We start from the raw sequence: 26931 nt of genomic DNA, 5'->3' as shown, positions 1-26931 counted from the left end.
CTTTACCGGTCTTGTTTAGTAATGCTCTTAGGGAAAAAGTTTTTGCTAAGGTAATGTGTTGGGATGGAGTAGTGTGTTTCACCTTACTCATGTGTGCTAACCCTAACCGTGCACCTGCCCCTGCCCCTGCACCCAGACCGACATACTACCTTACCAAAAAATCTTTCCAAAAGACTATTACTATTCACACAAACTAGGTCTGTCTATGATACTATGGATAGGGTTTGTAATGGTGTCCATCTTCAAAGGAAAATGGTTTCTCTCCTTTTTCGATCGGTTTGATTTTCATTTTATTCTTTGTTCCTGTTTTTTGATGTGTAGAAATCAGGGCATTGAATGTCAAATTTTCTGCATGTAGACAATCAGTAGCATATATGTATAGACTACAAGTATATAAGATGTCATCTGAATCACCTTTAGTTACAGCACAACAATAGTTGAACAAATATGCTAATACTATCTTCTATCAGTAATCTAAAAAAAGCAGTGTGCTTTCACCTGCACCCAAACCCCTGCAGCTTCATATAAACTGCCTCGAAGATTACACAAAAGTGGCAACGGAGAAACTTCCTTAATACCACTAACCTCATATCAACACTCAGTACCATTACTTTATCTAAAAATCAAACAGGAATCAATATAAAATATAACAATCCCTATTTCAGTGATTCAGTCACTCGGTAATGCCAGTTAAACCCATATATATTCATATATGTATATAGAGACCTATATCTAATATACATACACACACACACATATACATATATATGTGTGTGTGTATATATATATATATATATATATATATATATATATATATATATATATATATATATATATATACACACACACACACACACACACACACACACACACACACACACATATATATGGATTCGTATCACTTCACTTAAAGACCATTTCACTGACACCCATTTCATTGAGACCAAATCACCTAAAGTTCATTTCACCTAAAACTCATTTCACTGACAAAGGCAAGTCAAAGGTATATGTCCTTTTGCCCACTGTAGTGTGATCCTGGTGTTAGCATATACAGTTAGGGGGGTGTGGGGGGTGCAGCCCCCCACATTGGGGGTGTCAGGGGCATAGCCCCCCACCTAGTTGGCTTTTACCAAATAATGTAAAACAAAACCCACACCCTCCTAACTATATATACTAACACCCGGATCGCACTACAGTGGGGAAAATGACATATACCTTTGACTTGCCTTAGAGTACTACTTGTTAGTGAAATGAGTTTTAGGTGAAATGAACTTTCAGTGAAATGAACTTTAGGTGATTTGGTCTCAGTGAAATGGGTTTCAGTGAAATGGTCTTCAGGTGAAGTGATACGAATATATATATATATATATATATATATATATATATATATATATATATATATTTAAAAACAGTATTACTGTGTGCAAATATAATAGGTGAAAATGTATTGTTTACATTCTCCTGTGTTGTTTTCTTGTAGTTTGGGTGATTCTTTAAAACATTGCTTTTATTATTTAATTTAAGGATTTAAAATAATCACTGATTTTCTTCAGATTTATAAATGTTATCATAACTTTATCATAACTTTGTTTCGCATTGCAGCTGCAACTCTATAATAAAAGGAAAAACTTGCTGACAGGACAAAAAAGGAGTAGGTGCCTAATTGGAATAAGTCTCTCCTTAGCCTGAACAAGCAAATAAGAGCACTAGTGAAATCCTCTAAAGAAAACTTTGAGTCCATACTGGCCAAATCTACTAAAGACAATCATAAGGCCTTCTTCACATATGTCCGCAGTCTCAAGGGAATCACCTAGATCTGCTCAGAACTGGTGGTCAAGGATACCACATATACAAACCCTGTAGATATAGCCAACCTGCTGGCAGACAGGTTCATTGAAAACTTCACCCTTCTGTCCCCCCATCAGTAAAACAGGACATCCCCAGTACCGTCCCCCCTCCTGTTATCTCTAATCAGCAAGTCATCACTGCCTTCTCAAAGGCAAAAAATACAACTTCCATGGGACCTGATAACATCCCTAGCTGCATATACATGAACTCAGGCAGAAACTTGCAGCACCATTAGGCACCCTATTCAACCAAAGCCTGAGTACAAGCTTTGTCCCAGCCAAGTGGAGGACAGTCACTGTCATCCCTTTGCACAAAGGTGGGGCATCAACTGATCCAGGAAATTAAAGACCCATCAGTCTAACTAGCCTGATCTGCAAGGCCATGGAGCGGATTATCATGGACCTCATTAACAAGGACATTGACAACCTCCTTACACTCCCTCACACACAGTTTGGTTTTGTCAAGGGGAGCTCATGCCTGTTGAATTTGGTCTACTTCTTTGAGACAGTCACCAAGGCCATGGATGAGGGGAAGATGGTGCACACCACCTACCTTGACCTGGCCAAAGCCTTCAATACTATTCCCCACTCGGATATAATAGATGAATTAGGCATCAATCCATATTTTACCAGATGGGTAGCAAACTGGCTCACTGACAGAATCCACCTAGTCAAAATAGGGGAAAACACCTCAAGCACTCGACCCGTAATGAGCAGTGTACCCCAAGGATCGGTTTTGGGCCCTCTGCTATTTGGGATATACTTTTCTGAGGTGCAGTCCAAAACCAGTGGGCTATGGCTGACCAAGTAGTAGATGACTGCAAGCTGGGTGCTGTCATCAATTTCCATAGTGATGTGGACATCCTCCAAAAGGGTCTCAACCAAACAAATGAATGGTGCCAGAAACATGGCCTTAAACTAATGCCAAAAAAATCATCATCCTCCCTTTTGTGGAGAGTGATGTCCCCACAAATTATCACAGTGATAATAAGGTCCTAAGTATGCAATCAGTTGTGAGGGACTTAGGCACCCAGGTTGATAGCAAACTGACTTTTGACCACCATATTGCCTCCTTTGCATTGAAAGCTTTCTATATGGCCCACCTCATTAGTAAGGGTATCTCATCCAGGGGCAAGGTGGTCATAACATCCCTGTATTCTTCCCATTATTGAGTACAATGCTGCTTTCGGCATGTACCTCACAAAGCACATGCAGCAGAAGATGGAGAGACCACAGAGGTTTCTCACAAGGAGAATCCAGGGCCTCAAACATCTACCCTACACAGATAGGCTAAAGGCCCTGTCCCTCTACTCAGTCTCCTACAGACTCCTCAGAGGTAACCTCTGTGCAGCATACAAAGCAATCTCAGATCCTGCCTTGATGGGACTGCTGCATATCTGCAAGTAAGCTCCACTCGAGTAACCCCACACGCACAACCTCAACCTGGTCTATGACATCAATAGGACTTACTGGTGGGACAGAATTGTGTCTCAGAGACTCCCCCTTTTGTGGACTAGAAACCCTCTCCATGTCAACCAGAGTACTTCATTAACCCTAACAACCTAGATAACTGGATGGGGAACAGAAAATACACCCCTGGGATTCCACCCGTGTCCCTGCGGGACAGTGGCATAGGGTGCTGACTTGTTGGAACATGGGATAAATTCTTGGCTAGGCTTGTAAGGGCCTCAGGGCCAATAGTCTAGTAACTTCCTATGATCCTATGCCTGATGAGTAAGTATAAATGCTGTGAATGCTTGGCAGAAGATTTCTGAGGCACCTTACTGGGTTAAACGTTTTCTGCAGCTCTGCATCATTTAGTGTTTCTTCATCTTGTGTGATACTATCAGGAAGTAGCAGATCTAATAATTCTTCATCAGTAAGTCTTAGTTGCTGACTCAACAGAACTTCCCCATACTCTTTACTAGTTATATTCTCCATTCCTGGTGTACTACTGGAAGTTTCCAGAAGTTCTTTGTCACTTAGGTCGGGTACATCAGAGTGTGTCACAGTCTCAGGCTGTTGCCATAGATTTTTCCACATTCTCACAAACGAGGCATTACTAACCTCTGACTAAGCTGCAGCTAAGTTGTAGACTGCATCCTTCCCAGAGTTCTTCTGCCAAAACTGCTCCATGCTGTTGAGGTCAGTAGCACTGTCTAAGGTGGTCAGAACACATGTGTGTACACCAAACCTGTAACATAAGCAATTCTTAATTCAAAAGCTGCAGAAATTAAGTGGTTTCAGCAGTGAGGTAATGGCTTTAGAACAGCTGTCATGGAGATCGGTATTATGTAGAACAGCTGTCATGGAGATTGTTAGACTGTCCAACAGAAGAATAATCCAGATATACAAATCATTATTGACAAGATTCTGCTCCATTTGTAGAACAACTAACAAAGTCCTTAGTTTTGTCAAGCTGCAGGTGTAGGTGATCATGTTCCCTCACCACACTTTTTTTTGTCTCATCCTAGGCCACAATGAATATTCCAGGTTTTTGGAGCTAGGTAATTTTCCTGCCACAAAGTTAGACTGAAGCTACATTACAGCAAAGTACCATACCAGTAGCAATGTGATGGACCTCTTGCTGATTGTTTTTCTGGGATGTTATGCTGGAAGTCAAATTCCTCATGTATGCTTTACTCCCTTTCATTTCCCACTTACCCTAGTCTGCATTAAAGTTAGACAACCACTCCCACAAATCTCTACCCCAAACAAATCATCAGGATCCAGGCAAACAAACTAATAGGTAAATCCTTATCTAAACCTAGCAACCAATCAAACACTTTTCATCAAACCCAGATCGACGACATCCACATCACCTATATAAATATACCGACAACACAGAAGACTGACATCCAGAACACCGACATTGCAACCAGAGGTAAGTAACCGCTTGGCCATCCTGGTGAACTTTGCCCCTTACCCCCATGGTAGTGTGATCTCAGAGTTGATATATTTAGTTAGGTGGGTGTGGGATGGCCAAGTGGTTACTTACCGCAGGTCGCAATGTTGGTGTTCTGGATGTCGGTCTTCTGCATTGTCGGTGTATTGTCTCGGTGATGTGGATGTCGGTGGTCTGGATTGTCGGGTAAGTGAAATAGATCTACATGTATATATATATATATAGAGAGAGAGAGAGAGAGAGATAAAAAGAGAGAGAGGGATTTTCTACTTTTTCTAAAGCTGGCTACAGAATCTTCTTCCTTTGATAGTCAGAAATAATGGTGAGAGAAACAAATGGCTATGAATGGGATTTTGATATCTGTGAGGGAAAAACATCATTGACTGAATATGAGGTCTAGGTGGTCTGCACTGCTTTTAGGATCATAGGATCATAGGAAGTTATTAGGCTATTGGCCCTGAGGCCCTTATAAACCTAGCCAAGAGTTTAGCCCATGTTTAGACAAGTCTGCACCCAAAGTCCCTGTCCAGCAGGGACACAGGTGGAATCCCAGGGGTGTATTTTCTGTTTCCCATCCATTTATCCAGGTTGCGCTTGAAAAGGGATAATGAAGTACTCTGCTTGACATGGAGAGGGAATCTATTCCACAGATGGGGGAGTCTCTGGGACACAAATCTATCCCACCAACAAGTCCTATTGATGTCGCAGACCAGGTTGAGGTTGCACATGTGGGTTACTCGAGTGGAGCTTGACTTGCAGATATGCAGCAGTCCCATCAAGGCGGGGTCTGAGATTGCTTTGTATGCCAGACAGAGGTCACCTCTGAGGAATCTGTATGAAACTGAGTACAGGGACATGGATTTTAGCCTATCTGTGTAGGGTAGATGTTTGAGACCCTGGATTCTTCTGGTGAGGAACCCCTGTGGTGCCTCCAGGTGCTGCATGTGTTTTGCGAGGTACATGCCAAAGGGGGCATTGTCCTCAATAATTGGCCTTATAAGGGAAGACTACAGGGATGTTATGACCTCCTTGTCCCTGGATGAGATACTCTTACTTATGTGGTGTGCCATACAGAAAGCTTTCCGTACAACGGATGCAACATGATGATCAAAAGTCAGGTTGCCATCAACCTGGGTGCCCAAATCCCTCACAACTGACTGTGTGCTTAGGATGTTGTTATTAATGTGATAATATGTGGGGACATCACTCTCCTCAAATGGGATGATGATGCATTTTTTGGCATTCAGCTTGAGGGCATGTTTTTGGCACCAGTCATTTGTTTGGGTGAGACCCTCCTGGAGGACATCCACGTCACTTGGAGAAATGATGACCGCTCCCAGCTTGCAGTCATCTGCAAACTTGGTCAGCCATAGCCCACTGGTTTTCGCCTGCACCTCAGAGAAGTATATCCTGAATTACAGAGGCTCCAAGCCCGATCCCTGCAGTACGCCACTCATTACAGGTCTACTGCTTGAGGTGGCTTCCCCTATTTTGATTAGAGGGGTTCTATCAGTGATCCAGTTTGCTACCCATCTGATAACATATGGATTGATACCTAGTTGAGAGAGTTTGTCTACTATGCCTGAGTGGAGAATAGTGAAGGCCTTGGCTAGGTCAAGGTAGGCAGTGTGCACCATCTTCCCCTCTTCCATGGCTTTGGTTACTGTCTCAAATAGGTCAACCAGATTTAACAGACATGACCTCCACTTGACAAAGCCAAACTATGTGGGGTCGAGTATTTGGAGGTTGCCATTGTCCCTGTTAATGAGGTCCATGCCTTACAGATCAGGCTAGTTATGCTGATGGGTCTATAATTTCCTGGATCAGTGGATGCTCCACCTTTGTGTAATGGGATGACAGTGGCTGTCCTCCACTTGGCTGGGACAAAGCCGGTACTCTGGCTTTGGTTGAATAGGGTGTCTAATGGTGCTGCAAGTTCATGCCTGAGTTCATGTAGGATACAGCCTGGGATGTTATCAGGTCCCATGGAGGCTGTATTTTTTGCCTTTCAGAGGGCAGCGATGACCTGTTCCCTTGAGATAAGGAGAGGGGACAAGTACTGGGGATGTCCTGATTTACTGATGGGGGGACAGAGGGGTGAACGTTTCACTGAATCTGTAAGCCAGTAAGTTGGCTATAGCTACAGCATTTGTGTATGTGGTGTCCTTGACCACCAGTTCTGAACAGATCTGGGTGCTCCCTTTGAGACTGCAGACATATGTGAAGAAGACCTTTTGATTGTCTCTAGTAGATATGGCCAATTTGGACTCAAAGTTGGCTTTAGAGGATTTCACTAGTGCTCTTATTTACTTGTGCAGGCTAAGGAGAGATTGTTTCCAATTGGTCACCTGCTCATTTTTGGTCCTGGACAGCTATTTTTTTCCTTTTGTTATATAGTTTATTTATTGCAGATGTCCACCAGAGAGGTTTACTCCTCCTTGTGGAGGATGATTTTGTCCTGTCAGGTATTCCTGATTCCATGCATCTATATAAGTGCTCGTACAGTACTTTGGTGTAGATTTGGACATTGGTGCCAGTTCCAACGGAGGGGGAGGGGGGTGTGAAGCTGTTTATACCATACCTCAGGAGGTTGTAATCAGCTCTGGAGAAGTTTATTTGTATGACACTAGCTTAAGAAGGATCAGGTGAGATGCTGACTTCGGAAGTGACCGTTTTATGGTTAGATCTTATCAGGGAGGATGATACTGTAGGGGTGCTGCAGTGGTTACTCATGTTGATTAATACCAAGTCCAAGATATTATCACCTCTTGTGGGAGTATCGACTAGCTGTTCCAGGGCATTTGCATTGATAAAATCAATTAATTTCTGGGCATTTGCATTCTGGCATGAGTAGTTTTTCCAATCTATGGTTGGGTAGTTAAAGTCACCGAGGATCAGGGTAAAGGGTTGAATCTTGATAGATTCAAAGAGGTCCAGATAGGTGGAGTGGGCATCCTGAGTCATATTTGGGAGCCTGTAGCTAGCTATGATTTGAACAGGGGTCTTGTCAATGGTTAACTGCACCTGCAGTATCTCCTGTGTGTCATACTGTTGGACCAGCCTAGAGGTGTGTGTGTCTTTAATATAGATTGACACTCCACCTCCTTTGGCTTTGCTGCCCATAGTTTGGGGTCTGTATGTATAATAGGATGAGTAACCAGGTAAGGCTGGGATGCTCTCCGCAGCTTTGAACCAGGTTTCTGTGACTGCACAAATGTCAGCATCTTCCAGGGTTAAGAATGCTTGCAGTGAGTGCAGTTTCATGTTTAGACTCCTAGCGTTTAGCAGCATGACCTTTAATTTGTATTTTGTTGAAATTTTTATGCTGGTTTTAGCGACCTCAGGACTTTTCCTAAAAAAAAGGCACTATAGGGGAGGCAAGGGCCTTTGCCAGAAGCCTGAAGCCCAAGTGAGACAGATGCAGGCCATCTCTATCAAAGCATCGTGGTCTGTCACTCATATCTTCCCAGGCTGTCAGGTACTGGATCCCCCTGGAATGACAGCAGAAACTAAGCCAATTGTTAAAGTCAATCACATTGAGGCATCATTCTGGGTGATGGTAAGATGCTGCTTAAGGCTAGGGACATACCTGCCTGGGACACATATTCAGGGAGCTCAATCATGTCTCTCTTCATATAGTCCAGGGAGGTACATCTCAAGTTGTTCACCCCAACACAGACTATGACAAAGTCATAACAATACCTGTTGTTGAGAGACTTGAGTTCATGTGTGATATGGTGGATTCTGGCACCTGACAGACACCTAACCGTGACTTTCTCCTTATCCAGCCTGGTGAAAGACACATCTGTGTGTCTCATAATGGAGTCTCTTATGACTAATATGTTGGGTTTATGTTTAGGCCTTTGTGTAGACTATGCGTGGTATGTGGTGTGGAGGGTTGTGGAGTTAGCGTGTGTTTTTGCCTCGCATGTGCTAGAACAGACTTGATGCAGGGGTAACTAGAAATCTGATCAGTTAATATTCATTGTCCATTTTATTAGTGGGTATATTATATTTACAGATTTTAAAAAGTTGTTAAATATTTAGATGTGTAGTACTACGCTGTCTGTATGGATATAGGAAAACAAACCATCAGTAGTTTGTCAGACAAACAGACAATAATTTAAAATAACAGCTTGGAAAGAGGCACGTACTGCCCAATTTAGAAACTCCTCTTAATGAACTTTACCAAATAATGGGTAATAACAGAAAAAGCTACCACCAACATGAAGTTCATAGGTTCATAGGTTCATACGTTCATACTAGGCTATCTGCCCTAGGGCATTTATAAGCCTAGCCAGAGTGTGTTTGGCATTCGCCACCCATTTTAAATTAATTTTGCTATGCCTTTTTCTGAGGTTAGTATACTGTGCCTCTGTCTAACAGTGACACAGAAGTGATAGCCGGGGTAAACCTATGATCTCCCATCCACTCATCAAGATTCCTCTTGAAGAGAGTCAATGTGGGACTCTGCCTAACCTGGACTGGGATTTTATTCCAGAGTGAAGGGAGCCTCTGGGTTATGAATCTGTCCCTCCAGCATGTCCTATTTATTTCAGTGCTGAGGTTCAAGTCTCTCGAGCGCGTAGCTCAATGGGATTTGGATTTTCTGAGGTGCAGCATGTCCATTAATTCCGGGTTGGACATGGCTTTATACGTCAGGCACAGATCGCCTCTGAGCAGGCGGTATGCCACTGAGTAGAGCTGGAGTTTCTTTAACCGGGCAGCATATGGCATCTGTTTGAGCCCTTTGATCCTCTTGGTGAGGTACTTTGGGGTCTTTCCAGTTGCTGCAGGTGTCTGGTAAGGTACATCCCAAAAGGGGCATTGTACTCAATTATGGGCCTGATGAGGGATGAGTAAAGAGGCACGATGACCTCCCTGATCTAGATGTGAATCCCTTCATGATTAGGTGGGCTATATAAAATGTTTTTCTAACCACTTTGGCCACGTGGTTGTCAAATGAGAGATTGCTATCAACTTGGGTCCCCAGGTCCCTAATGACTTCTTCTGTACTTAATGGATTACCACCTATGTGGTAATTTGTGGCACATTGTTTTTGCCAAAGGGATGACTATACACTTTTGGCATTTAGCTTGAGGCCATGGCTCTGGCACCAGTTGTCTGTTTCTATGAGGCCCTTTTGGAGGATGCTTGTGTCGGCTGGAGAGTTGATTATGGTGCCCAGTTTGCAGTCATCTGTGAACTTGGTCAGCCACAGTCCTTCCATGTTGGCCTGTACCGCCGAGAAATATAGACCGAACAAGAAAGGTCCCAGGACTGAGCCTTGTGGGATGCCACTTGTAACTGGTTTGGAGTCTGACATGGTTCCAGCAATTCTAACCATGTGGGTTCTGTCCTTGAGCCAGCTTGCAACCCATCTAGTGACATAGGAGTTTATATTTAAGCTGGTGAGCTTATCTATAATGCCAGTGGGGTATTGTATCGAAGGCTTTGCGAGGTCCAGGTAGGCTGTGTGGACCAACTTCCCTCGTCAATGGCCTTGGTGACTGTTTCAAAGAAATTGACCAGGTTTAAGAGGCAGGATCTGCCCTTAACAAAGCCAAACTGGGTAGGATCCAGTGTCTGTAGGTCCCCAATATCTTTATTTATGAGGTCCATGATGATCCTTTCCATAGCTTTGCAGACCAAGCTAGTCAGGCTTATGGGGCAATAGTTTCCAGGATCCGTTGAGGCACCACCTTTGTGGAGAGGGACCACTGTTGCTGTACGCCACTCTTTGGGTACATATCCTGTAGTAAGGCTAAGACTGAACAGTAGTTTTATGTTTGGGTTTAGCTCTTGTTGGAGTTCATGTAGGACGCAGCCCAGGACACCATCTGGTCGCATTAATGCTGTGTTTTTTGCTTTGGAGAGGGAGGCTCTTACCTGAGCATCTGAGATGTCAGGGGGCAGCACTCTGTTGGGATAGATATTTGCCCTTTTGATGGGGAGGGGGGGGGGGAAGTTTGCACTGAACCTGTCAGCTAGGATGTTGGCAATGTCTGTGGGCTCGGTGTATCTTTTGTCATTTTGGACTAATTCTGAGCATATCTGGGAATTCCCACCCAGGTTCCTAACATAACTAAAGAAAGCCTTGTTGATTATCCTTAGTGTCCTGTGCAATTTTTCTCTCGAAGCTGGCCTTAGACGATTTTATGAGTGCCCGTAGTTTTTTGCTAATACTGATCAGAGATGCCTTCCCTTTTTGGGATTTTGCTCCATCATGTAGTAGCTTCCTCCTTCTATTGTATAGTTTGTTTATGGCTGGGGTCCACCAGACAGGACGTCTGCCTTTGGAGGATTGGGTCTTGGTTTTATTTGGGATTGCATGATCCATGCATTCCTGAAGGTGTTCATAGAATGCGTTTATAAAGGATTCTGCGGTCTGGGCCGTATTTTCCACAGGGGGCTTTGAAGGATTCCACCTCGGTTTTGAGGCATGTGAAATTTGCTTTAGAGAAGTTTTTCACTGTGATTTTCTGGGCAGGGGGTGGGGTCGGGATGTGAATATCCAGTGAGATTAGTTTATGGTCTGATCTTACCAGTGAGGGATACACTTCTGCTCTGGAGCATAGTGTCCCCATGTTGGTGATGATCAGGTCCAGTATGTTTTCCCCTCTTGTGGGAGTGGTAACAAGTTGTTCCATTGCATTTGAGTTTATAAATTCTAGGAACCTTTGGGCTAGGGTGTTGGAGCTAGAGTAATGCTCCCAGTCTAAGTTGTCGTACTACAATGAAAACAGCATCCAGGTACAAGTTTAAGAGCTTGTTATTTAATAACTGTAATGTTTCATATACCAAGCAAATGGCAGAAATAGAGTGAAAGTTTTCCAACAAGATGCTTCTCTTGTACACTAACTTGGAAAAAGTACTGCATTCATTCAAGAAGACTTGTACGAGCCTTGTGGAATGGGGGAGCATTGTGTACAGCCATGTGTAAATAAAATTGATACTTGAGTTTCAGCTAAAAGTGATAGTAAGTCATGTAACTAAGAGTAAAGCCAGTGTTCAGTAAAGTTCTGTACAGTAAGCAGTTCAATGTGTCTGCATTTCTTTATTTGACCATCTTGACATTGCATCAGACTTAATATCATTTCATACTGTAAGCTACTTTTGGAATTTACTGAGACTTTTTTGTACTCATTGCAAGGAAGTCATCATGTATTTCACACTTTAATTCTTTGGGGGTCAGACCAAGATTTATATCATAAAAAGTAAATTGCAAGCATATTGGGAGTCAAAGAAGAATCTTTCAGAAGTTCATAGGTAAGTCCTAGGCTAGCTGCCCATGTGGGACATTTTAATCCTAGCCAATGTCCCTTTTTGTGTTCAAAATCACCTATCCCATTTGGTTAGAAATTGGTCTTACTCATCTCATTGCCAATAATAGGAATAACTGGGATCATGCCACAGATAACTTGAGAGGAGCCATACATGGTTAGGAGCTACCTCTGTCCATTAGTAGTACAGGGGGGTGGTCCTGAGGTACATTTTCTGCTTCCCATCCATTGATCTGTGTTACACTTGAATATGGACAGGGATGAACTTTGTTTTATGTACATGGGGTGGGTCTGCTCCAGATCAACGGTATCCTCTGCAAGATAAATCTGTACTGCCAAACTTTCTGCTGACGTTGCAAAACAGGTTTAGATTCTTAGACTGAGTATTTCTTAAGTCATTTGACTAGCTGATGTGCAGTAAATCCATCAGTATTGGGTCAGAGAATACTTTGTATGCCAGACAAAGCTCACCTCTTAGCAGTCTATAGGATACCTAGTATAGTGACAGGGCTTTGAGTTGGCCCATGTAGGACATGTTGTTTAGGCCTTGTATCATTTTAGTAAGGTATCTCTGAGGATGAACCAGTTGTTGCATGCCTCTGGAAAGATACATGCCAAACAGTGTATTATACTCAATGATTGGCCTAATGAGGGCTGACTAAAGGACACATTGACATCCCCAGATCTAGACACAACCCCTTTGTAAGCTGTGCAACATAGAAGGACATTCTTACAACAATGTACCTATGTTGGTCAAAAGGTAGGTCATTCTCCACATAAGTTCCCAGATCCCAGACAATTGGGTCAGCTCTTAGGGGCATGTTGTCAAAGTGGTAGTTCCCTAGGTTAGATGACTTCCCAAAGGATACAATAATGCATTTTTTGGCATTTAGCTTCAATCTATGATTTTGGTACCAGTTATTTATTTGGGACAAACCTTCCTGCAGGATGGCTCATTTGGGAATTCACTGAGTGCTCTTAGCTCCATATATGAGACATTCACTTTTCACTAGAAATCATGGAGTTCAGTAAACAGTAGAAGCTTATGTGATTTGTCATAAGTGCATAATATAAGACTGTGGGGTTGGCAACCTGCCTGATTCTTGGATTAGAAGACAGAACTGAGACTGGAATCAGAAATGATCTGTTAAGGGCAGGCTGTTAAAGGGAGCTGATTTGGCAATGGTAACGCCCATTGTTATATGCAGAGTAAGTGAATTTTCTAACATTCACCTGAAAAAGCAGGACTACCAAGACAAAAATGTGAATAAATCAGAAAGCAGTGAAAGCAAAGCATATCTGCAGCAAATAATAAAACAAAGAAGGACTGTGAGTGACAGCATGGTAATCAAGATGCCTCCTGTTAACAAACAGGAGGCAGAAACCACACTTAGTGTAAGAGTTGTGAGGACAGAATCATTTTGACAAGAGTTTGTTAAAAATGAAAACAAGTGCTGCAGCAAGTTATTAATGTTTAAGAAGCAAAAGAACAAAACAAATTTTAATGTTTTGAGCATTAGTGAACTGAATGCACTTCAGTACCATTCCCTTAATATATTTCATGTTTCTCAGTGTCAGTGTGAACAGTAATTACCGAATGTTATCATCCCAAGATGCAAACAACAGCAACAGCAATTGTTGGTCAGAAAAATTGTAAATTAAATGTAAACCAGTTGAATTTAATCCAGACACTGCTGCATAATAGCAGAAACGTTTTCTAAAGTACCATACTTGGAGAATATATAGGTCTGCATGCACAGTGTTATCATCATTATCATAAACCTCCTTTTTCCTATTATCTACCTGGGGTTGGGGGTGTCACATCAGTTGTCACTATCTCTCTCAGTTCAATGACACTCTCTTACCTACTTTGACATTCATGCCCAACTGTTGCAGATCTTCTCTCATTCACTCCATCTATCACTTTCTTGGACAGCCTTGTTTCCTCTTACCTTGCTGTTGCCTCTCTCAGATCTTCACTAGATCATCTTCTGCTTTCCTGCACATGTGCCCAAACCAGCTTAATCTGTTCTCTTTGATCTTTTTTGCAATTGGAGCTACTTTGGCTTCTGCTCTGATGTCCTCATTTCTTCATCTGTCCCACAGTGTGCATCCTACCACCCATCTCAGGCACCTCATCTCCATCACCTCTAGCTTCCACAGCTGTTCTGCCTTCACTGCCCAGGTTTCTCTACCATACAGAAGTATGGCTTGCATCACTGTTTTGTACACCTTACTTTTCAGCTTCTTTGTCAGAAATTTAAGACATGTCAAGTCTGGATAAGCTGTGATTACAAGTGTTATAAATAGACATTCCAGATGGTGTCCTGTCATATAAAGCAGCCATATATTCTGAGCAGAGATTCTTGTGTAACACTTGGCACGGTGAAGTAAATCCATGCAGTTCAAACCCAGAATGGGTTATTTTCTGCAGCAATGTTAATAAAAATGTAGTTAGCAGTCAAAAAGGTCAATTTATTAATGCTGTTGACACATTCAGTCAGTATATTCACAGAGTAATATAGAACAGTCACAAAGTTATTCAGCACAACTGTTTGAGTGGTAATTTGAGTAGTTATGAGACTAGTATAAACACAGACAGTCCAACATGGTATCTGAAGTACAGATTGAAATGCAGTGTTCACAAGAGCATGATTGCATTGCAAAGAAGCTACTGTGGCAGGCAAATATGATGAGAGAGTCTGCAGTTAGTGATTCATTACAAGTTCAAAAACGTCACAAAATGCTGAATGCATTGTACAAAATACAGAAGATATTTGAAGAATTGTGTTATTTGAATGGTAAGGGTGTCTTCAGGCTGACTATCACATAAAAGGTTCAGCTGAGACAGAACTTATGATTCATGTTCAAAAAAAAGTACCAAACAAATTTAGAGTTAGGCCTGAGGCAGTGTTGTATACAAACAGATATAACCAAGAGATCTATGAATAGGGTGGTAACAGTTATGAAGCTCAACAGTCAATACATTCACAGAGTCCCCAGATCTGAAGACGTGGATCGTAAGAAAGCATTAATCACTTCAAACCATTAAAGAGGTATTAGCACTTATGATAACTGATGATTATTTTCTGTGTTTGATGCAGACCAGGCATTTTAACAAGTCAAGCTATATAACCCCAATTCCAAACTTTGTACTTTCAGAGCATGTTTAGATTGATGCAGATTATTAAGGCCATCTTTTGAGGATATTATCATCCGCAAATGTGTTTTAGATGGCAGTAACAATTATAGTTAAAGGTCTGGACAGATAATCATCACAATTGATAATATCTTAGTTTGGGGTTCTACAAACCAGGAGCATTATAAGCACCTATTAAAGTTTCTGGATAGACCAACATCTCATGTTTTCAACTTAACAGATCCATATGTCAAATTGTGTTACTTCTTTGAGACACATGGATTGTGTTACTTCTCTGAGATACAATACAATACACAACCTGATGCTGACAAGGTCAAAGCTGTCAGAAAGTAGAGGCCTACTACTAAATCACTGCTTATACATTTCTTGGGAATGGTGCAGTATCAATCCAGGTATATCCTTCACTTACCAGATGTCACAGTACCACTAAGGAAACTACTACAGAATTCTGTAGTATGATCAGACAAACAAGATACATGTTTTGTGATGCTAAAAGTCCAATTACTACAAGACAAGCTCTCAGGTTCTATGATATGGTGATATGTAAAATTCTGCAAGAAGATGCTAATTACTAATGACTAGGTGTAGTGTTGCTACATATGGGGAGACATAAAGCTTATGCCTCCAGAACATTGATACAGAAATATATTATATTCATTTAGAAAATGAAATGTTCACTATAGTCTTTCATTGTGAGAAATTCCATGATTATATTTAAGGTAAGAACTGTAAAGTGTGGTCAGACCATAAACCAGATCAAAACATCTTTAGAAAATCGTTACTAAAAAACTCTACAAAGAATATTAAAATTCTTACAGAAATGTTGCTTTGGAAGGACAGTACAAACATGGCAAACTCATGCAAATTGTAGATCATACTTCTCAACCTCTTAGTGCAAGAAATCTGGAAAAGCCTAAAATAATGGGGGGTCTATAAATAGGGACAGATTTTAAATATCTGTCTTCTAATCTTAGAACATTGCTAGAATAAAACATTTTGTGCTAACGTGCATTTGATGGATAAGAAGTCTAGATTCTCAAATGCATGTAATTATTTAGTGACTTCAGTCCTAAGTGATTTGCCAGAGAACCATAAACGTTATGAGGAGGAGACCAAAAATATGAAGCAAAAATCTGGACATTCTGCGAAAAATCTGGACAGTTGAGAGGTATGTTGCTGATACTTTGAGCAAAGCATATCTAAAATGAGTGTGTAGAAGATTCACTGGATAAAATATTTAGAAGTGCTGTGGAATATGTCACACTTACCAGTGAAAACACAAAAACTACTGGAACTACAATTTGGCCAAGAAATAACAAACAGCTTTGATTGCTTTGAAATGCTGTTATGACAGGATGGCCTGATGGTGCATAATCCCTGCTTCCTGTTAGCAAGCCATAACTTCGCATAACAAGATGAACTGCCATGTGTTTAAGGTTTGTGCTTTAAAGGTGACAAAGTAACCATATCAGTTGCATAGTATGTTGGCTAAAATGTGTAAAACAACATGTGATATATGCTGGCCCAATTTAACTGTAGAAAGAGAGTAGTTAATATGAAACTGGAATGTTTTAACTCACAACTAGAAAGAAGAACTCACAGTATAACATTCCTTTAGTGTCTTATCTGAAAGCTGGTATAGACTTGTTCCAGTATAAAAATCTAAATTGTCTCTTTTGTATGGTTTGTTATTCAAAATTCCAGATTTAGTACAGTTTTGTGATACTATAAGTCAAGCAGCAATTATTACCCTGAACTCCATCTTTGTGAGGCATGGAACACTAGGAAAGGTTGCTTCTGGAATCTATCCTTGTGAGACCCGGAATAACTGAAGAGATTGTATCTGGCAATGTTCCTCAATTTTATGTCAGGAGTTCATTATTGTGTCAAAGAATGGCAATTCATATATGATGCTTCGAGTTCTAGGTATCCTCAGTTCTGTCGACAAGTAAAAGAACGGTTCAAAATGTGAGAAATAGCTGTAAGTAAATGTGAATGTTCTAAATTATCACCCATTCTTGAGTACAGAAAAATTCCATTACATTCTATAGGATCGCCACATTGCCACAAGCATAGTTACTTATGGGTTGATGTTGCGTGTGAAAATTGCCACCATCATTTTCTCTTCTTGTAATAGTGATTAATCAAACTACTATCAAACTGCTACAGGAAAGACAAAAAATAGAATTTGTACAATAACTGGTCAGCAAAGAGTCTTCTTGATGTAAAGGAAGAAGAAAGATTCAGAATATGTCAAGAATTTATTGGAAAATCTAATTTTATCAAATTTCTGATGCAAACCAGTATGCTAGGACACCCTGATTTTCCTAGCTCACTATATGTGTAAGACACAGATATGCATACATACAGAGGAAACAGAAGACATTTCTTGAAACTACTTTATATGCATGTGCATTTAGGCAGTGCAAAAGTAGGACTCTGAAAGAGTTATGTTGAAGTCTTCTCAGAAGTATCTGTAGCAAATGTCTGGTCCTGAGCATACTGTAGTTTATTCAATATTTCAGGGCAAGCTGCCTCAACCTCAGACTCTTAGTGAAGCTAATCTGTGAGGACATGATAAAAGCAATGATCTTGAGAGTAACTAAATATTCTAGATATGGATGAGTAATAAAAACACTCATCTGCTTGGATGTAATAGTCACATAACTTGTGTAGTTAGTGTCAAGGTACAGTACTTTAACCATTGTTAAGTAAGCTTAAATAATGACAGATCACAGAGTATATGCATCTCGTTAAACGTAAAGATGGCTGACGTGTTCTGGTGTGATGGCATCTTCAGTAAAGCTTAAAAGAACAGGCATCCCTGTGTGTGTCTACACTGGATATGATTACTTCTGACTGACAGTCATTGGATGTATACATCTGTGTCTGACAGAGGTATTGGATATTTAAGATAGTAAATTAATCTATTTAGGAGTATAAGCCAATTTAGTAGAAACTGAAAATATGTATAATTATATGTTGCATATTAATACACAGGCTTTGTTCAGTTATGTTTGGTAGTAAATGGAAATTTGCAAACAATTTCAATCAAGCATTCTGCATATAATCCAGCACTCAGTGATATCTATCCATTGTGAATGTTAAATCTCCTGCAAAAATAAGCTAAGCTCTATTTAATAATGGTGAGAAAAGAGAAGTAAAGTGGGAAAAAAATATCAGACACCAGAAACCAGAAACCAGAAACCTCTCTGACAATGAATAAAGTTGATATATCCTCTGGCTTCAGTAAAAGAGTTACACATTTGTAAATGAATATTGCTTCTCTTTAAATGTTTAAAGTACTTAAGCAGAGAGTAATAAAACTGTTTCTGCTTTTGTGAATATTAAATAGTTGAAATCTTTGGTTTGGTAGGAAGAGGTAGGATCTGTTTTGCAATTCTGATGCCTCTCTCAATTGTCCCTGATTTTGGCTCAAAATCCAGTTCTGTGTTTTTCTGGTTTTGTGACAGACATTGGTGCTTGCAATAAGCAAATAATGCCTGATATTACCTTTGCTCAGGAAATGCTTGTGAGAGTAGATCCTTTTAGTATATAAATGTTCTGAGTAGCACCAATATTTACAAAGTGTCACAGATCAAGGGCCTTTTCCCAGCATTATTTTCGACAAGAACAACATGTGACACCAGTTTTATGTAACTAATGAAACAATGTTTCTGCTGGCTCACTCCTTGTGAATATCCTTCTTCTGTTTGCCTATCATCTTCTACTCCACTTCTTGGGTTCTTTGTATGTTTAGCTTAATAATCTATTTGTGATCTTGTCAGTATTTAGAAATTAGTGTCACAAAGTACAAATATCACCTAAAATTGTTTTTGAGGTGTCATGTTTAAGTTGGCAAGGACATTATTATATGATTTCACATTTACCATTCTAGGAGTGTGTGTGTGTGTGTGTGTGTGTGTGTGTGTGTGTGTGTGTGTGTGTGTGTGTGTGTGTGTGTGTGTGTGTGTGTGTGTGTGTGTGTGTGTGTGTGTGTGTGTGCAATAAGAAAATGCATTATGTCATAACTGATGCCAAATATTCTGTACGTGCTGACTATTATCAAAAAAATTCACATTTACCATTTTAGGTTGTGTGTGTGTGTGTGTGTGTGTGTGTGTGTGTGTGTGTGTGCGTGTGTGTGTGTGTGTGTGTGTGTGCGCGTGTGTGTGTGTGTGTGTGTGTGTGTGTGTGTGTGTGTGTGTGTGTGTGTGTGTGTGTGTGTGTGTGTGTGTGTGTGAAAGAGATACTTATAGAGGTCTGCTTGTGGCACTAAAATTACATGGAACCATGGTACCTTAATAAAATGATTTCACTGATTGTCCAAAGGTTCATAGCTGTTTACTAGGCTAATGACAACAAGGGCCATTTTAAACCTAGCCATGCATGCAGGGGCTTGGGGGATGAACCATTTACAGGTTGCCTCTGTCCATTAGACACATAGATGCCAAACCAGGGATGAATTTCCTGTTCCCCATCCAATTTTCCAAGTTATACTTGAATTGTGTTAGGGAGGAACTCTCCCTTGCATGGATGGGGAGCCTGTTTCAAAGACAGAGTAGTCTCTGGGATACATACCTGTCTGTCCAGCAGGTCCTATTTATATCACAGGCAAGGTTTAAGTCTTTAGAATGGGTAATTTTAGTGTTTGTTTCCGGATATGCAGGAGGTCCAACAGAGTGGGGTCTGACAATGCCCTGTATGCCAGGCATAGATATCTCCTCAACAGCCTGTAGGAGACAGACTACAAGAATAGGGTCTTGAGGTAGTCTGCACAGGACATTTTACTTATGCTCTGTATTCTTTTAGTGAGGAACCTCTGTGGACATTCCAATTGTTCGATATGCCTGATTAGGTGCATACCAAAGGGGCATTGTACTCAATGATAGGGCTGATGAATGTCAAATACACTGGAACAATGACATACTTGGACCTAGATACCATTCTTTTGTTTATAAGTTGTGCAACATAGAATGATTTCCCCATTACTGTAGACACATAAAGATCAAAGGCTAGATTACTGTCTATGTGTGTTCTTAAGTCCTTGACTACTGGGTCAACTCTAAGGGGTGTGTTGTCAATATGATAGTTTCCAGGGGTGGATGACTTCCTGAAAGATACTATTATGCATTTCTTGGCATTTAGTTTTAGTCCATGGCTCTGACACCAGTTGTTTGTCTGTGTCAGCCCTTCCTGGAGAACATTTGTGTGAGTGTGTGATTAAATGATATCTCCTAATTTGCAATGATCTGCAAATTTAGTCAGCCAGAAACCACTGACATTTGCCTTGACTTCAGAGAAGTAAATGTCAAAAGGGAGCAGTCCAAGGAATGATCCCTGAGGGGCTCCACTTATGACTGGCATCTTTCTAGAGGTAGACTCCCCAATTCTAACTTCCTGGGTCCTGTATGTGAGCCAGTTGGCTGCCCACCTGGTGACATATGGGTCCCCTTCTCCTACCCTTTTGGTTGGCTTTCATCCTTGCAAGTTCATTCAAATATACTAAATGAAAAGCATTGTGTCATCCAGTGTGTAATTTTATAGTTTCATAGTTTCATAGTAGTGTACTAGGCTATCTGCCCTGGGGCAAATGATGTGGCTGCATGCCCACCTAGTATCATACAGTTGCGCCTCTCTAGTAGTGACACTAGTGGTGACATGGACCCCATTATTTTTATAATGGATTCATGTGTGTGCATATGTGTTCAACCTACCTTTCTTTGTCCCTTCCCTAACAGTGCTCTTGCCTGGACCATAGGAAGAAACAAAACAAGATACTGGGTATTTGCAATAAGTGCCACATTTATTTCACAACATCAGAGCTAAGTGATCTACGGTAATTCAGTCCTGTCACAAATGATTAATGTAATGTGAGCTCCTGTGATTGCAAAGTCAAAAAGGTTAAGAGTAAAAAGGAATGTAAACAAAGAGGTGCTGAGCAGTACTTTTGCTGAACAAAGAAAGTGTTTCAGTGTATTCAATTTGACTAGAATGCAAATGAGGCTGCCTATATGACAGATGTAATTCATAGTCTAGCAGTCCATGAAATTAGTACATTTTCCATACCTGTAAAAAAGATCCTTCTATTGCACTTATGAATATCATGTGTTTCTGTTTTAGTACCTTGTGCACTGGACTTAAGCAATTATCAATATTTTCTTTCTGTCATTTTGCACACTACTGTAAAATGATCACTGACCCATCATGCAGCTTTTTTACATTCATTTTTCACTGCTTAACTGCATTCTAACAGCTTCTGCCGAGTATCACATTATTTATTCAAGCTTGGATGAGTGACTGTGCATATGTTAAATCATCAAATCCATGGTCAATATTGCATCACTGAGCTTTCTGTAGGCTTGGTTTCAGATTTTGGTTACTGAAGAATTACCTGCAGAAATTTAAAGTGGTTAGCCAGAGGGAAGTATTTATTTATTTATGCTATTTTATCTGTATTTGTTAAACAGAGCAAACCACTGATCACTGACCTTCTTCTAAACTCATCCTAGGAGCTCATTCTGGTTAAATGACTTGCTCAGAGTCACACAATTAGGGATAGTTGTATATAAATATAAACATTATATATATAAAATTACTTAAATTGATTGAATACCATTTAAGTTGACATGCATAATGTTGAAACAAATTGATATTATGCATGTCAACACACTACTACACATGTACTGAGAGTTATTATCGGTGCATGCAAAACTTAAACAAAAAACACAAAGAAAATAGTGTTTTTTACAGGGGGGAAGCCTACATGTGACCCCCAGAAACCCTGTTAATTATATATTCTAACTCTGAGATAACACAATCCTTGGTGGGTATATTCCCCTACCTGGGGATTGCCAAACTCACACACCTGTCAACCATCTGATTAGTCAACCAAATAGTATTACCGGGACCCATATACATATGTATACACACACACACACACACACACATATATATATATATATATATATATATATATATATATATGTATTAATATGATAAGTATATTCCATCTGCTCACAAGGCTGTGTATGGAATTACAAAGGTCAGCCCACATCTCTGGTAAAACCAGAATGCAGTCACCATGATAAAAAACAGAATTTTATTGTCACCGTTATTTGGATAACTCTTGTAATTTAGTGAGGTGGGGTTGGTAGACAGGATGTTTATCATAATTTGCTACGCTCAATCTAGTACTAATGGGTCAATGCAATCCACTGATATGAAATGTTTTTTCAACGCTGATATAGAAAAAGCTGTACATGTCTGACTTAAAGGAGTAAAATGTGCATTACTGCTGTCCTAATAGATAAAAGGAAATGCCAGTCAATTAACAGTTTCCTTGACCCCACTTTTCTACATTTTACATGAAGAATAGTGTTCAGGAGACAGGGTGAAATTTAAGGTACGGCAAGAACTGAGCAACATATGCAATGGTGGAGTGAATGAAAATTGTTGAAATGTACACTGAATGAAACTAATAAAATAAATTTTAGTATGGTTTTTCTCTTGTTATTTATGTGCCTATCTCAATTTTAATATCATGTTTAATAAAGATATTTAAAAAAGTGCAATGCATTTGGTATACTTTTGTAATTCTAGTATTTTTCTATGCCTTTATAGCACAGCTTTACAAATGAAAATTGTGTAAGCTTTGTGATGGTATATACTCTGTGTGCTTTTGTACAGAAACCATCAATCCATAATAAATATATAAATGCAATTTGAAATAACAAGAAGTTAGACATTGGTACAGGGCAGTTGTACACAATTAAAAATGTATGTCACTACCAAACAGTATTGAGAAAGCCATTTTTCTCTGAAAGTGAATCATGGACAAATGTCATATAATTTAAGAAATCCTGTTATTATGACTATAAATTAAAGCAAACAAAAATATATAAAACCTATGGGTGACTCTTGAAAGGGTACCATTTGTAGAGATATAAATCAAGGGTCTTGTTTTATAGAAAGCAGGATTCAAACTCATTCATTTGAAACCTGCATTCATTAAGACATATATAAAGTGTTTCCATGAAAGACAAATCTCTCTGTACCGACTCCTTAAATATTATAACTAACTTTAAGTCTGCAGCCTGCTGCACATCAGGTAAATCAGGTGTCTCTGAATACAGGTAAGCAGTGTGTGTAATTCACACAGCTATATCTTGGGACTAGAATATGGGCACTCAGCAGAAATGTTCCCACTATAAATTCAAACTATAAAATTAAGTTTAGTGAAATATGCATAGCTTGTGTAGTGGCAAACAATGAACTTCCATTAATATGTCTACAAAGTCATATCGACACAGAATATAAAACCAGAAAGGTACATATTTGAACATTTTTTCAAGAATGTGGATGCATGAAGGCAGAGTTGGCCAGGAATATGGTGGCAGCATGCTAAGTTAGATCTATGACTCCAAAGAAACAAATTGCAGCTAAGGACAGGACCTCAAATGGAAACAGTTCTCTTTATTGGATACAACCATAATAAATGTTAAGGATTTTTGTCCCCCATAAAATTACATTGGACTTCTTCAGAACAAAAAATATCTGTATAGGCCAGGTTTAAATATCATTCAAACACATGCTCAACCAATAGTAGTTAAAACAATGAAACAATTAAAAAAACAATTAAAAAACATTAACCCTCAATGTGCCTGAGCTTTAATAAATAACGTATACTAGTATATTCATTCAGGTCAGGGTACTCAGATGCATTTAGCTTTAATTGCCATCTTAGTTCACACAATTCTAGGTGTTCTGGTAACACCTTCCGTTGACTGTCTGAAACTATCTGCTGCAGAACAAAAAAAAAAAAAACAAATACATTTTCATTATGTTCTAGAACATGTTTAGTGCATTTGTACTTCTACCATTTTTTTATATCATTTAAATGTACATACATTCTTTCTCGGAATTTTCTACAAGTCTTTCCTGTATAAAATGCTGGATATTGCAGACATTTTCAGCATAAACAAAACTTTTAGACTGACAAGTAAAATGACCATGTACATTAACCTTATAGTCACCCAGTCTAAATATTACCCCCAATATATCCCACAAGGAGGGTATGGAATGGCTTGAAGCACAGATTTGTATGACTAAGAAATATACACACAGGATCGTATTAATTTGATAACTGCCCTCATGGAAGTCATTCTTCACAATAATTATATATTCTCTGAGGGACAAAATTTCAAGCAAGTGGTAGGTATATCTATTAGGGCTGCTTCTGCCCCCATGTATGCAAATGACATTATATCCTTTTGGGAAACTAAATACATTTTCAAAAGTAGATTTGTGGAAAATATAAAATACTACACAAGGTTTTTGAATTATCTTTTTTTAGTTTGGGTTGGGTCATCAGAGCTCTTGGATGAATTTCTGGATTACATTAACAATAGTACCACCTTCTTTGAATTTACTCACACTTTACATAAGGAGAGAATATATTATTTGGATATAGAAATTAGTATAGATGAAGAGAAGCAGAAGCTTTGATCAAGGATCTATAGAAAACCAACTTTTTCAAACTCTTGTCTGGATTATAGTAGTTGCCATCCTTCATATCAAAAAAGATCAGTGGTAAAAGGGCAGTTAGTAAGAGCAGCCAGGATGGTAACAGATGATGATGACTTAGTAACTGAAACCAATTTTATTATGAACGTTTAGGAGAAGGGGTTACCCCAAACATCTACTGCAGAAAGTAAATATGGAAGTTCAAGCAAAAAGAGCTAGTGGGATTTTCATGCCCATCTTAAGTCAACAGTCCATATCTAGTGACAGTGAATATGTAATAGGTGTTATTGGTGAAGGGGCAATTAATAAAAGAGAAAAAGAAAAAGACCTTCTCCTTTATTACGACATTTAATAAAGGCAGTTTAGCTGTAGTAAAAATTGTGAATAAAAACTGGTCCATCCTTAATTTGGACTATATGACTGTAAAAAAATAGGCACTAAGCTATTTATTGTGTTTAAAAAGGATAGATCTTTTAAAACACTACTTGAAAATAATAGGGTAGGAAAAGAACATAACAATAGGTTTTCTGGAAACTTCAAACATGGGATGTGCAAGCAGTGCCCCAATGTTATTGAAACAGGGGTAATATTTAGACTGGGTGACTATAAGGTTAATATACATGGTCATTTTACTTGTCAGTCTAAAAGTGTTGTTTATGCTGAAAATGTCTGCAATATCCAGCATTTTATACAGGATAAACTTGTAGAAAGTTCTGAGAAAGAATGTATGAACATCTAAATGATATAAAAATTGTAGAAGTACAAATGCACTATCTAAACATGTACTAGAACATAATGAATGTGTATTTGTTTTTTTTTGTTCTGCAGCAGATAGTTTCAGACAGTCAATGGAGGGTGTTACCAGAACACCTAGAATTGTGTGAACTAAGATGGCAATTAAAGCTAAATGCATCTGAGTAGCCTGACTGGAATGAATATACTAGTATACATTGTTTATTAAAGCTCAGGCACATTGAGAGTTAATGTTTTTAATTGTTTTTTAATTGTTTCATTGTTTTTTAACTACGATTGTTTGAGCATGTGTTTGAATGATATTTAAACCTGGCCTATGCAAATGTTTTTTTGTTCTGAAGAAATCCCATGTAATTATATGGGGGACGAAAGCGTTTAATGTTTATTGTGGTTGTATCCAATAAAGAGAACTGTTTCCGTTTGAGGTCCTGACCTTGCCTGCAGTTTGTTTCTTTGGAGTTATTGTCCGTTTTTGATTTTTTTGGTTTTGGTATCCTGTGTTTGTGGCTCTTACCGTTTGACTGGCTTGGTTTGTGGAGCTCCATGGATCCGGGCGAGGCAGCTACAAATGAAACTCAGAACAATAATATTGGAGACCTAACAGTACTTATTCATTGTTTAATGAATAGGTTGGATCATTTGAAACAACGTTCATTGTCACAGTGTTCGCCCATCTCTCTTTACCCTACACCGAATGAAGCAAGTACCTCTACTTCTAATAACCAGAATAACGGCAATACAGTCAGTATTGATTCTGGTTTACAATCTACACAATCTACACCGCCTAATGGGGTTCTAAATAGTCAAAATGACCAGATGAGGACCAACAGCAATTTTACTAATATATTGGGAAAACCTGGCCTTATATCTAACACAGTTAATAATTCTACAAACAGAAGATCCCTAAATATGTGGTTGAAAACGGATGCCTTTCTGGACCATCCTTCCACTAACAATACAGGTATGCAACAAACATTTCATGATAAATTATCGGAATTAGACTATATTTTAATAAAAATAAAGAGACTGCAAATAGATAATTATTTTACCGAGTGCTTGAAACATAACATAGTTCCGAAAGGGTTACGGGTTTGGCGTTACCCTACAGGACTAATAGCTAAGTCAGCATTACATCATGATTTATTAAAACATTTTGACAAATTTGGTGCTGAATACATGAACTTGGTAATTAATGACAATAATAGAATCACTGAAGAATTAACGAAAAAGGCTAATGAAATAGATGCGTTCATTAAGAATGACCGTGCCTTTCTTGACAACAATTTTGAGTATGATAGAATGTTTAAATCTATAGAGGAAAAAAATCAGGGTTATAAAAGAATGGAAACTTAAAAAACTTGACAGAGACTTGAGATCATACAGCAGTAAGACTGCGTACCCTTTACCACCAGTGTCACAGCAATGGGGCTCAAAACTATCTAATGTGCAAGCAGTTAA

Source organism: Protopterus annectens, chromosome 2.part0, assembly GCF_019279795.1.
Source record: "Protopterus annectens isolate FY-2018-M chromosome 2.part0, PAN1.0, whole genome shotgun sequence".
Taxonomy (NCBI): domain Eukaryota; kingdom Metazoa; phylum Chordata; order Ceratodontiformes; family Protopteridae; genus Protopterus; species Protopterus annectens.
This window is presented reverse-complemented; position numbering follows the sequence as displayed.